This window comes from Vipera berus (genome assembly GCF_964194415.1).
Source record: "Vipera berus genome assembly, chromosome: 3".
Taxonomy (NCBI): domain Eukaryota; kingdom Metazoa; phylum Chordata; class Lepidosauria; order Squamata; family Viperidae; genus Vipera; species Vipera berus.
Genome location: NC_138204.1, coordinates 78112317 through 78126424, shown reverse-complemented (window position 1 = coordinate 78126424; position 14108 = coordinate 78112317).

The window sequence follows — 14108 nt, the reverse complement described above, 5'->3', positions numbered from 1 at the left end:
TTCTGCCAACCTAGCAGTTCAAAAGCACATAAAAATGCAAGTAGAAAAATAGAGACCACTACGGTGGGAAGGTAACAGTGTTCCATGTGCCTTTGGTGTCTAGTCATGCCAGCCACATGACCATGGAGACGTCCTCGGACAAGCGCTGGCTCTTCGGCTTTGAAACGGAGATGAGAACCGGCCCCTAGAGTTGGAATTGACTAGCACGCATGTGTGGGGGAACCTTTACCTTTATTTATTAAATTGGGTTTAACTTAAAGGTAAATTAAAAGTAATCTGTTCACTGACAAAGTTTCAACTTTAATTTGTTTCAAGTCAATATCCATATTAAACTCCAAATGTAAATTTTGCCACCTTGTTTGACAACTTCTTAAAAATAGTTCAATCTTCTACAAGCAACCAAATTTTGTTTTATTGGGCCAATTTCATTCCACATAGAAAGCTGACATTTCCACTCATGAAACTAAATGGGTATGCCAATGGTAAATGTCCCAAAAGATTAATAATTTAAATAATTATAAATAAATTTATTTATTTAAATTTAAATAATTTAAATTCTTGTAATTTAAAGCCACACAGTGCATGGTAACATTAATAGTATTAACTTACCTTGAACAAAATCCTAGTCTTTTAGATACACTAAAAATTAAATGTTTTTTTTTCAACTACAAAGGTAAACCTTGTAGGGTAGACAAGGCAGGTTGTATGATGTGCGTGAGTTCCGGCACCTTTTTTTTCCTTCAAAAAAAGCACTGGTAAGATCTAATAGGTTTAATATAGAGAACTGAACATTAGGGGGAGGGGGAACAACCTACCGTATTTTTCCATCTATAAGAAAGAAAAACATGCTTGTATAAGACACTCTGGCATGCGAGTTTCTCTCCGTGCCGATCAGCTGTTCGGCGGAGCGCCAAACAGCTGAGCCAGCAAATTCTGAAGTTTGGCCGGCCAACGATCTTGCCCCCTCCCCCCTCCCATTAGTGGCAAGCCCACGTGGGCTTGACACCTGCACCAGGTGGCATGGCAACCCACACAGGCATCTCCTGGGCTGCGGAGGTTACCATTATTTTTCTGTGTATAAGATGCTACACTTGCATAAGACGCACCTGACTTTTGAACAGGGTGTTTACAGGGGGAAAAAAATAACGTCTTATACCCGAAAAAATACAGTAGTTTGTTACCTAGTTTGGATAATGAAATGTTTGCAAGAAAACATCTAAAGAGAACCTCAGAGTGCACCAAGAACCCCTCAAAAACAAACCTTTTTAAGAGTAAGAAAAGTTTAATTCAATTGCCTTCACCAGAAGTGCTCAAGAGGTGGTTAGATTTGGATGCTTTCATTTGGATTCCTGTACTGACCCAGGAGTTGGCTATCTTGGGTTATATGACCTCTTCATCTCTGTTTTGATGAACAGCATTGCTTGAGCAACTACTTTCTTTTCTCCTTCTTCTCCACAGCCATTCAGTGAAAATGTCCATTGGGGGGAATTAACTTTGTTGCAACGTGAAGTCATTATTATGAAAGTATCATTTCCAAATTTTCTGAATTACTGCTTTGGTTTAACCAACAGTAGCAGGATAAAGTTCCCAGGGGAAGGCGTCGGTGCACTTTCCTTTGAACTCTGTTTCTGCATAAGGTTTCGGAGCAATTACATTTCCTTTTTTCACTTTCCTCTGACAATTAATTTTCCTTCTGTGAGAGTTTCCTGCTCTGTGACAAATGCTGAAATACACTGCAAAAGGCCTTCATCAGAAAGCTAAAGGGTAGCTATTTTTAGTTTTCCGTTTTTCGCACGAATGTGCCTGCACACAAACGCACACACAGATACAATTTTGCACGCTGTCCTGAATTTTAATGAACAGCTCCAGTGATAATCAGCGAGCATCTATATTTATAGAATCATCATAAACGTGGAACTATATTTTTATGTATGTCAGAGTGCTCCATATGTTTAAATTTGTGTGTAATGAAATATGAGAATATCTATTCCCTCCTGACTCTTCCCGGTGAATTTAGACACGGGCTTCAGTATTTACACAAATATACTTTTTTCCCCTGTTATGTACACTGAAAAGTTCTTAAAAATCCATTCATCGTATGAATTATGGTCATACACCATAGATGATATTTAATAATAAACAGAACAAGAATAGCAGATCAGTCATATCTCTAGGTGGACAGAAATACTCTTGGGTTTTAATGGGAGAAGGGCAGGGATGTTGCACAGGCATGTATTTCTTTACAGATTAATACATTGGACACTGTTTAGACAAAGTCTTCTTTCCACTTTTCTTTGTCACCATCTCCTTTCCATCCAGTTGGCAGCTAGACTGCAGACAAATCACTCTTTCCAGGAGCCTGAAGTCATTAATTGAAAAGTCGGGTTGCACTAGTTAAGTCTATGTCTTATACCAATGAGGGGCATATGCTTCTTGTACCACATAAGAGTCTAGGGCAATCCAGAGCATCCATATAGGTAAGAATTTTGTTAAGTACGCTAATGCAGGGGTCCCCAACCCCCAGTCTGTGGACTGGTACCAGGCCGTGGCATGTCAGCAACCGGGCCGCACAAACAAGCAAAGCCTCATCCGTGGGATGCAGGCAGCACACAAAACCATGCACTCTCTGGTCCATGGAAAAACATTTCTCCACAGAACTGGTCCTTGGTGCCCAAAAGGTTGGGAACTTCTGCACTAATGTTCTACCAAATCCTTGCAACCTTTCTAGCTTCTAAGAACTATTCATCAAGTTAGAAGCCATGAAAAAAAAAGGCATTGGAGAGAGAGAAAATAAAAATCTGGTTCATCTTTTGCTGGTATTATATGCAGGATTCTCCCGTGTTCCTTTCAATTTCAGGCTTATCTAATGACTTTTATTTATTTATTTATTAAATTTATATGCCACCTATCTAACTGTCCAGGACAACTCTGTGTGGCTCACAATATAGTAAAAAATAGGGATGTAGGGATGTACAAAAACAACAGAAACTGATTTTGATGATTAAAATATAAAGGTTTATTTTTTTTATAAATGCATACATATGTATGTATATTTATATAGATATACACACAGGCTACATTACATAGATGTTTATGATTTTTCATTTATGCCATTCTGTATCTGGATCCTTGGTGTTAATTTGGTGATATTTAAATTTAAGAGCCAAATATTTTTAATTATTTAAAAAGCACTTAAAGTGGGAAGGAGACAGGAGTTTGGCTACAACAAATTTTCTTGGAATCGCAGTAAAAATATAAAACATTATATTAAAATGAGAAATATGGCCCAAAGGATAGAGTCACTTTTGAAAACAGACCAAAAGGGATAATTTGTGAATTCTTTAAGCTATAAACCTATATTTTTTTAAAAAAAGAGAGAGAGAGAAAAAATCATCCCAGTATTTGTTAGTTGAAGTTCTGATATTTAAAATTGAAGATCTAATTTTAGATATGATGTATCTCTATGTTCAAGATAATGCATTTGTAGACCTAAAAAAAATAAGTTATTATGTTAACTTTAATCTTGATTAACCTGGAATGCTTAAACAAATGGAAGGCAGCACTGGGACTATACTCCTGCACAATGCAAATTATATACCTATTAAATATGGTGCATGTCATTTCACACATTATGTGAATCCCACTGCTGTGTTTGTCCTTCGCATAAAACTTGCTACAGAATCATAAAGAGGAAGAGAAAGACTTCTGAAGTTGCTCTTTAGACTTAGCATCTGGACTAATTGAGCAGGTATATAAAATATTTTACTATAATGCTCTCACACATGCACACACATATATACACACACACTTATTTTGCACTAGTGAATATTGATTTGTTTTAATATAAACATGTGTTTCATTTTCTGCTCTTTTTCATTTTTGGCAATGCATTTTTCCCCCCTCTCAGTCAGCCACGTCAGTAAGCAACATTTCCTGGAAAGGTCTGAATGCTATCTATGCCTTAGCAAACATATGCAGGCCATGACATGATCTACTGTATTTATGACACTTCACTATCCAATGGAATGCCGATTAATATTTTCATGATAACCCCTATCAAAATATTATGGAGACATTTTTTTTATTTTTCCTATTTTTGTTTGCCTCATTATATCAAAATTATTATTTGCTTCCACAGGGAAATATCAGTTACTCAGATTTGCACTTCATAACAGTGATGGAACTTTGCTACAAGACTCTGATGCTTCAGCAATAAAAAAATATCTCTCTGAATTTCTTTTTTTTTAAAAAAAAAGGATCTCAGAGCTGCAAAAATGGGTTTGCATTACAAATCTAGTGCATATATTGGATTTTCTAGGAGGTACCATTCAGTTGAGCTATTATTTTTAGCGCATACTTTCATTATTATTTAATTAGATAATTATTATTATTTGAAATAAAATGCTAAGGTATTGTTATTAGAAATAAAATAATTTTAATGAGAAACATTGTATCTTTATCCTTCACAGAGCAGCACCCAAATCCAATACTCAAGTAATTCCTCATGGAGATGAGGAATAATGAATTGTAATTTCCTCTCATAAAAGATTTTATTTTGAGAACAATAAAATAAAGTTAACATTGAGATCTGGTGAATCTTCCTTAAAAAAAAAATAGGCCGAGCAAAAGAATGAATTTTAATCAGCACAGAGTACTTCTAGATGCATCTCTCCCAACCAGCTTTTGCACTTAGAATAATAGTAAGAATATCAATACCAAAAGGAAGGTTAAAAAAAAAACCAACCCAAAAATCAAAGCTGGAAGGATTCTTGCATCTAATTTGGCTAATTAGGAATTGCCTAAGGCACAACACAAGAGAGATGAAGAAAACTATTCTTAGAAAGAACCCCAATTTCTTTTCCAAAAGCAAGACTACATTGTCAATAAAAGCTCCAGCTGTAGAGGGGGGAGGGGACAAATTGAGGTGAGGGTATCAGCCTCTTGTCAGCTGGATGACACATAGCTAAAAGTGATTAAGTGCTAATTAGGGGCACATGACCAGAAACTTTCAATGAAAACTCATTGAAAGTCTTTATCTACAAGTCTTCTCTTATCTCCCCCTACAGAGTCCCAAAGGGCACTATGTAAAAAAAAGAAGAAAAAGAAAAAAGTATATAGCCGAGACCCATGTATCTTTAAAAGTGACTTTTGAGTCATTCGTGATTTCCACTGTTGACTTCTGGAATCACTGTAAAATCATAATGTATCCTATATTAGTGCTAATGCAGAGTAATCCTGCATCTGCAGAAAGGAAAGCTTTCAAAAATTGAACATCAAGCAAAGAGGTTGAGTTGTGATGATCAAAAGAAAGAAAAGTCAAAGAAAGATCCATCTCCACAAGGCCTCTTAGGACATGCTTACATCAAATTCTAGATGAAGGTGATCGTTATTGTCATTTATTTTCTCAAAATGCTACATTATGATGTTGTCCTGAATCACACTCCCTGCTCCCTCCCTAGGATCTTGAGACTATAATTCTGGGAATAAGAAACAGTGGGTAAGAATAAATATTGTGCTGTCGATTCTCAATTGTTATGTTATCCATATATATATATATATATATATATATATATATATATATATATATATATATATATATATATATATATATATATATATATATATATATATATATATATATATATATATATATATATTCAGTTGCCTTTTCTGACCTAAATTTAGGCAGAAATACCATAGCAACCAAGCATTAATATATACTGATTTAGCCTAGTGATGTGATGCTTTAATAATTTAAAAGAGGATTAGTTAAGTTCAAGATCTATCTAGGTTTTTTGGTCTTGAAGACTCAATCTTACTGTCTAGTTGGGGGCATGATACCCAAATATCCATAGTGATAATGTTGATAGTACTTATGGCTGCAAGAGAAAAAAATCTTCATTAATACTCATATTTTTAACTAACACATGTTTCTGATAACATTAAGACAGGAAATTCTTAACTAATAGAAACACAAATCATTTCTTGTACCCTGTTGTAAGGGGTAGGTATTGTTGACCGGAGGACTACAACATGGGTATGAAATGAACTACTCAGATAGAACTATCATTTTAATTTATATTGCCATGCTTTGACACATCAAATTAATCATGGGAACAATTTCCTGACCAATGTTATTTTGAATGTTGTTATAATCATATCATTTATTATATTCAGATTATTTACTTTGTGGTGTTTCCATGTCATATTTTCCCCCAAATCTTTTGGAGTTGAAGACACAAAGGTCAATGATCAAAATTTGGGTACTTGGCAACTGGCATGTGTTAATGACAATTGCACTGTCCTAGGATCATGTGAACATTATTTGTAACCTTCCCAGCTGGCTTCTGACAAGCAAAGTCACTGGGGGACGCCAGATTCACTTAACAACCGCATGATTCACTGAACTGCTATAATGATTTGCTTAACATCTGTATCAAAAATTGTCGTAAAATGAGGCATGACTCACTTTAACATCTGCCTCACTTAGCAACAGAAATTTTGGGCTCACTTGTGGTCATAACTTTGAGGACACCTGTACTAAAGTGATTTTAGAGTTAGCTTATCAGTTTGTCATCCATCACCTTTAAGACAAACTTCCATTTATTGACAATGTTACAGTAACTCTGGTTCTGTGTTTTTCCTCAGTTAATCTGAGTATATTAAAATCCTAAATGTATGAATTACGGACCCTTGTGTGCCAATTGAAAGAGGAAAAATGCTAGCTTGATGAAAACTTGGCATAAATTAGTCCCAACACATTCAGAAAGGCTGTCTTATCTCTGAAGAACACAGAGGATCTGCATAAAAATCGGGTGTAGTAATTGTTTCATCTAAAGAGTATTTGATTTACTCTCCCCTATTTTAAATAATGCAACATAATAAAATACAAAATCTGTTTTTCAGCATATCTGCAATTTTATTCAAAGTAATACCCTTTCCATATGTTTTTCTACCTACTTGGCAGTCTTGGTAGAGACTAATTGTTATGTCTGAACAATATCAACAACAAATCTTTTGAGAATATTAGAAAAAAAACACATCCATCCATTTTTCCTCTGTTCTGTGATTACATTTGTATAATTCTGCATTACCTTACAAAGTTTAAATTGTCAAGTATGGTATAATAAACTCATAACCTCTGTTTAATACAAAAGTAATATATTATGAATAAGTCACTTTTGTCAGCTTTAGAGGCTATTGGTTCCATATTAACCGAGTATACATAATGGAAAATATTAGAAAATTACTATTCGGAAACTGAATTGTCATCATAATTGTTACCTCATACAGCCATTTCTTTCTAGCTATAAAGACCTTTTGATGCATTTTCCCATTGTTTGATAACAGACACCCTTTTGAAATTCTCTTTTTGATTGATACAGTTATTGAGAAATTGGAAACCAGCAATTCTATATGAAGCAAAAAAAGACACAAAAGGAAGTCATAAGAACATGTACCACTATTTAATTACTTTCATATGTGAATAATCATCACTGGAATACAAACCTATGATATACTGTATGTTGCCACGTCTTTGAATGGAATATATTTGTCATTTTTTTTGTTTTTTGTTTTTTTGTTTTGGTGGTGAGCATTTGCAACATTTATTTGGGATGTTTCATATTTTCTGTAATTTACAATATGTAATTTACATTATGCAATATAATACATATTGAAAAGCTTGAATAAATATCTCACTGGGCATTGTGTTCAATAGATGTAGTAACAAGTGCTCCTATATCGGCAGTTCCCTACCCACTTGGTCGGATTATAAAGGAATGAATGGATAACAATTAACACTATAAAACTGTGTGAATGAAAAGAGACCTGGGTAACTTCCACGATTCCAATTTCCATTTATTCTTTTTCACCATTTAAAAACAAAAGCGGAGGGCTTTAAAAAATAAATGAAAATTGATTGCTCAACAACATAAATTACACTTTTTGTTTGAATCCAGCCTTTGCGAGGTGGAAGTGCAAACTTGCATTTGAATTCCTAATGATTCTTCTCATTGTCTCCTTGCCGCTAGAACCTGCCACTCACCAATGAAAGGTACTAATCACTACCAGAAAATTCCAGTGTGGTAGACAAAAGTACCAGCCGTGGCATAAATAAATAAATAAATAGAACCAATTGGTCATGGATGGAAAGGAAATTTCGCTTGGGAAAGGAACTGCACAACAGAATTGATTAAGTCTAGCTTCCCTCCCTCGCGTCCAAAGGCTAAGACTTAAATTTCAAAGTCAGGCAAACCTCACCAAGATAACTTATATTCATTATCTGTGCTCTGTCTGAACTGCTGTGAAATCTCATAGCTGTGAGGAGTGGGTAATTTTTTTTGGCTTCAGCATTAGTGGAAGCAGTCATTGTCCCTTTTATTTATTTTTTTCTTTTTCTCTTCTATATTATGGATACACTCAGATGTAGTGCTCAGAAATCCTTTCATTAGCCCAATGCTCTTTTGCAGGCCTTTCCAAGCTGATTCTCCCTCTCTCTTTTTAAAGATCTTGCTAATTGTTTACCTTTATTAGGACATCTCACACTTAATACTCCCTATCACAGCAGGGGCCCTCCAGTGACAAGCCGTAATGGCTTGCAAAAGCCAGACATACAGAAAAGAGCCATTCAACACACTGTTACTTCAGGACCCAAGGATATAAAAGCAACCACTGGATTTTTGTTTAGAAATTATGAAAAATAATATTTATTTATTTATTTATTTATTTATTTATTTATTTATTAGTTGAATTTATATACCGCCCTGTTCCCGAAGGACTCAGGGCGGTTCACAGGGCAAGTTAAAAACAATACAAAAGAGAGAATAAAATTAAATTAAATTAATACAGCCCACAATTAAGATAACATTAAAAATTAAAATTAATTTAATTTAATTTAATTTAATTTAATTTAATTTAATTTAATTTAATTTAATTTAATTAATATAACTTGAAATCCCTCAGTCCAGGCCAGACAATTCAAACAACCAAGTTTTTAAATCTCGGTGAAACGAGCAAAGGTCGGGGGCAGTCCGAAGCTCCATCGGCAGTTCGTTCCAAAGGGCGGGCGCACTCACAGAGAATGCCCTCCCCCTGGGAATCACCCGCCAGCAATCTCTGACCGGCGGAACCCTAAGGAGGCCCTCCCTATAGGCGCGCACAGGACGATGGGAAGCTGATGCTGGCAGCAGGTGCTCCCTAAGATAATCCAGACCCATGCCATTTAGGGCTTTATAGGTCATCACCAGCACCTTGAATCTCACCCGGAGGGCAACTGGAAACCAATGCATCTCGCGGAGAAGAGGTGTTACATGAAAATATCGGGAAACTCCCATTACTACTTGCGCAGCTGCATTCTGCACCAGCTGAAGCCTCCGAGTGGTCCTCAAGGGCAGCCCCATGTAGAGAGCATTGCAGTAGTCCAACCGGAAGGTCACGAGCGCATGAGTGACTGTACTCAGGGCATCCCGGTCCAGATAGAGCCGCAACTGGTGCACCAGGTGAACCTGGGCAAAAGACCCCCCTGGTCATGGCTCCTATATGATCTTCCAAACTGAGCCATGAATCCAGGAGAACGCCCAAGTTACGAGCCCTATCGATGGGGGGTAACACCTCACCCCCCATCATTAAAGATGGAGAAGAATGGTTCACTTGAGATGCCAGTACGCACAGCCACTCAGTCTTGGCAGGATTGAGTCGGAGCCTGTTTCTCCCCATCCAAACCCGAACCGCCTCCAGGCAACAGGACATCACGTCGAGGGCATCACTGAGTTGGTTCGGGGTGGAAAGAAAAAGTTGGGTATCATCAGCGTATTGATGATACCCCACCCCAAAACCACGAATGATCTCACCCAGCGGCTTCATATATATGTGGAATATAGCAAATGTTATGTCTTTCACATCTAAGCTACTGTATCTTAAAAAAAAACATATGCACATATACACACGTACACACAGAAACACATACTTCTTTTCAGAACACAAGCAAGGTGGTTTCACTGCTTAACATTTTACAATTAAACTTCAGAATTCAATTTTCTTGGGTAACTCACAGCAAAAATGCTTTTTTCTCAATAACTGAAAGGGGAAAAAAACACACTGGGGTATTTCCATTACATTTTGTTGCTTTAATTATGTGTTTGTGCAGTGATGCGGTCAGGCAATGTTTGTCTTGGATATATCTTTAGATGGTAATATATATTGCTTTCCCTACCTCAAAAAGTAATAATCCAGTTTGGATTTATTTGAGAGAGGAGTTATTATATTGCCTTTAACGTATACATTTTCCTACATGCTCATGTATAGAAAGAGTTGCTTTTAGAGGACTTTATTATAACCTACTTGTCAGTTCCAAATATTACTGGTAAGAAGAACGCAAGGAGAAGATACTATATATTAATTGAAGCAAAGTCTCAGCTTGCCCATGAAACCTCCAGGCTATTTTTTAACCATCTTCCACCCTCTGGGGAGATGGAGCAGAGGGAACAGTTCAAGAAACTACAAAAGAAAGTGATGGTGGGAGTAGCCCTAATATGTGTCTTTTCTATGTAGTCATTAGAATGACAGAAAATTGGGTCTATATGTCTGTGTGAGTGCAGTCCCCAAAAACCACTTCTAAGGTTCTTCAACAGAGATATTTATACGTGATTGTGGGGATGGTAGGAACCCTAAAATAGGGGACGCTTGAATATATAATTTGTGAATAAAATTATTTAACAAACAAACAAGCAGCAGAACTACTACAACTGGGGGATAGGTGATGAGCCATCTTCCCAAACTAGTATTCAGTATAACTGTTCAGTCTGCTCAAGCAAGCCCCAGTTAAGGCTTGTTCAGACAAAATGAAAACTTGTTTTTAACAATGCTTTCACTTTTCTGCACAAGCCTAATCAACTTTAAAAAAAAACCCTTTGTGACCATCTCTAAATGATTTATGACCTCTTAGAGAGTCACAACTCTCTTAATAACTTTCACTTTTTTTTTCTTTGCGATGTATTATAACCTGTCTCAGTCTTAGGCTTCTTGTACAAAAATACCCAGAAATAAGTGATTGGCAATTGTGATAGGACAGAAGTACATCTGGATGGGTGTTCTTTGTTAACAACTCTCTATACTTTACCACTAGATTGATGATAGAAGCATCATGACTGATTTTGGAAAATTACTTCCTTTTGTCTCTAAGCCATGCCACACTGATGATAGTTCAAACTCAAAATTATAGCAGGACCATCTGATAAAGCCTTTATTCCTATCCAGTGCTAATTAATGATTTCTTCAGAAAAAGGAACCCTGCACTCAACAATACATAGAACTGAATAGTAGAATATTGATAATTCTCAACCATATCAAAGTCAGGATAGCAGGACCCAAATGGTTAAATAGAGTTTAGCATTCTTACGTGTCCAGCTCAATGCCCAGATGGTCATCTGGATTTTCAAGAATTCTTGATTCACGGATGCTGTTGTAGTCTGGCACATTTTATATTTGCCCTGTTTGAATCCTGTTACTGAATATCATGAAGGGCAAAAGCATTCCTTGGTTACATATACGTATGCCAACAAAACACTTTAGACCACTCACTACCTCATATTTATGGGCAAGCATCCTGTGTGAGCATAAAAGGTGAAGTGCTGGGATCCTTTTATTTTCAAAGCTGCATTCAACCCCTTTCAAATAGTGCCCTGCCTTTCTAACTGAGATGCTAGGTGGGGCAACTTTCTGGTGAATACCCATGAAGCAAATGAAAGCCAGTTTGGTCTAGTAGTTAAAGCATTAGGCAAGAAACCAGGGGACTGTAAGTTCTAATCCTGTCTTATTCCTGAAAGCCAGATGACTGTCATTGAGGCAGTCACCCTCTCTCAGCTCATGTCACCTCCCAGGATTGTTGTATTGGCTATATTTTCCACCTTGAGTAATTTGTAAGAAATAATAAAGGTGCAATATAAATAAGTAAATAAACAAATTAAAAAGTCAACTGACTCATATTCTTGCAATCATGCTTGTTCTATAAAGTTTGACCAGTCTGGTTCTGCAAATTGGCACACACACACACACACACACACACACACAGAGAGAGAAAGAGAGAGAGAGATCGAGAGAGAGAGAGAGAGAGAGATCAAATTTGTTTCACAATAATTTCATCCACAATGCCATCTAGTCCTTAAGCATCTTTCCTAAGCCTTAAAAACAACAACAATTATTTTTAAAATAATATTCAGAGCTGCTTGCCATGCAGGAGGAAATTGAAATTACTTTCCTGGATAGATTTGCCAACAAGCATTGACCCAAAAGAAACCTACAACCTTTACTATCACTTTAGATTCAGCTGCTGTAATTCAGAACATTATCAAATGGATGTTAGCTCCATTAAATCATAAAGCAGCATACTGAATGTCCAAAGAACTGCTTTATAAATACCTAGTCTAATGCAACAGCATGTTCATGCTTCTCAAAAAGGAAAGAAATCCTTCCTTCCTTTGTCACTTCATTGTACAGCCAAAAACTAAATGGGTTTATTTTTATTTTATTTTATTTTTTTAAAAAATCTTTAAATTTTGGAATTTAATTTCACGCAAGTACAAAAGATTTCTACAGACTCTATTAAATGCTACTACTGTAAAAAATAAATAAAACAAAATTGTAGCTAAATTAAAGTAGGCATTAAAATAGTCTTCAATTAAATTTGAACAAGGGTGATGGTAAAAGGAGAACAATGAATTGCAATGTACTATGCAGTTGAAACAGTTTAGTAATTATCAGATAACAGAATTTTAATGTCAGTAGTGTAGTTTGAGAGATATTTATTATTCTATAAAGGTAACATTCTAGTCTGCTTCTAAAGGACAAATTAGATGTGCCCTTTAGCCATTGCATATAAAACATATAATAATTTCAAAATCTTCTACTATAATTCCTGGGTAACTTTCCAACCACTAACACCAATAAAGTAATTTCTTTTATTCATAAAGTCAAATTTCAACATGCAGCACTTACTGTGCAATATAGGAAATAAACAAATATCACTTTTTAGAATCTAAGGATTCATTTCAGAGCAATGATAACATAGAGCGCATTATGAAACAAATGTAACATGCATTCAACAATTGACTTTGTGGAGACAGCTTGGAAAGCTTTTATCAACAACCTTGATCTAAATGTGAATATTTTCAGCAATTCCAACCATAGCACTGATGGTGTTACGTGGTTTGGGAAATTAAACATCTGCAAGAAAACAACCACACTCAGAGAAGCCCCAAGGATTCCTCATTTCAACCTTGAGCTACATATATTCTTCTTTATTTATTCCAACCATTTGTGCTATTTTCCCATCCTGATTTTTAATAATGATAAGTCAGTTTCTGCCATGTTATTCCAAAATATGATTGCAAGCTCAAAACAATTTGCCACTTGAATTAAAAGTAGGTTGGTACCCATTCCGTACTCCAGACATAAATATTGGCTATATGCAGCTATATTTCATATCATGTCTGTTATTCTCATCACTTAAAGCTGAGATGGAATGTTGTCCAGATTCCCTAAAGGGAAAGAATGAATTCCAGAAGAGCAAGAGATCACAAACTTCACATAATTTGTGTGATAGAAAGAGGGCAAAGATGGCTCCTCCCTATTATTTCCAAGAGTATATGTTTTATGGGGCAGGTAGCCTGCTTTAGTTTGGCAAGATTCTGTATACAGGTGAGGAGCAATAGAGCAGCGGTCTTTAAACTTGGTCCTTTTTTGACTTGTCGACTTCAACTCCCAGAATTTCTCAGCCAGGCACGCTGAGAAATCTGCTTAGAAGAATTGCAGTGTGTCTTTCTTGGTTTTTAAAGCCTCACAAAGGCAGAAGGCTAGTTTTGGTGGTCCAGAAAGGCAAAAAAGAAAACTATGGATTCCAAACAAAATAGTGAAAAGCTATCACTGTTTTTCTTCTCTTACCTGCTGCTTGAGAAGACTCTTTTAGTTTGCACAGTGATAGGACCAATTCCACCAACCAATTCAGGAAGCCTATGAAGAATTGCCAATCTATTTTTAAAAGGTTCTCCAGTAGCTCACTACATTAAACCACAATAGATGAATAGTGCTAAACTTTACAATCATTTCATGGT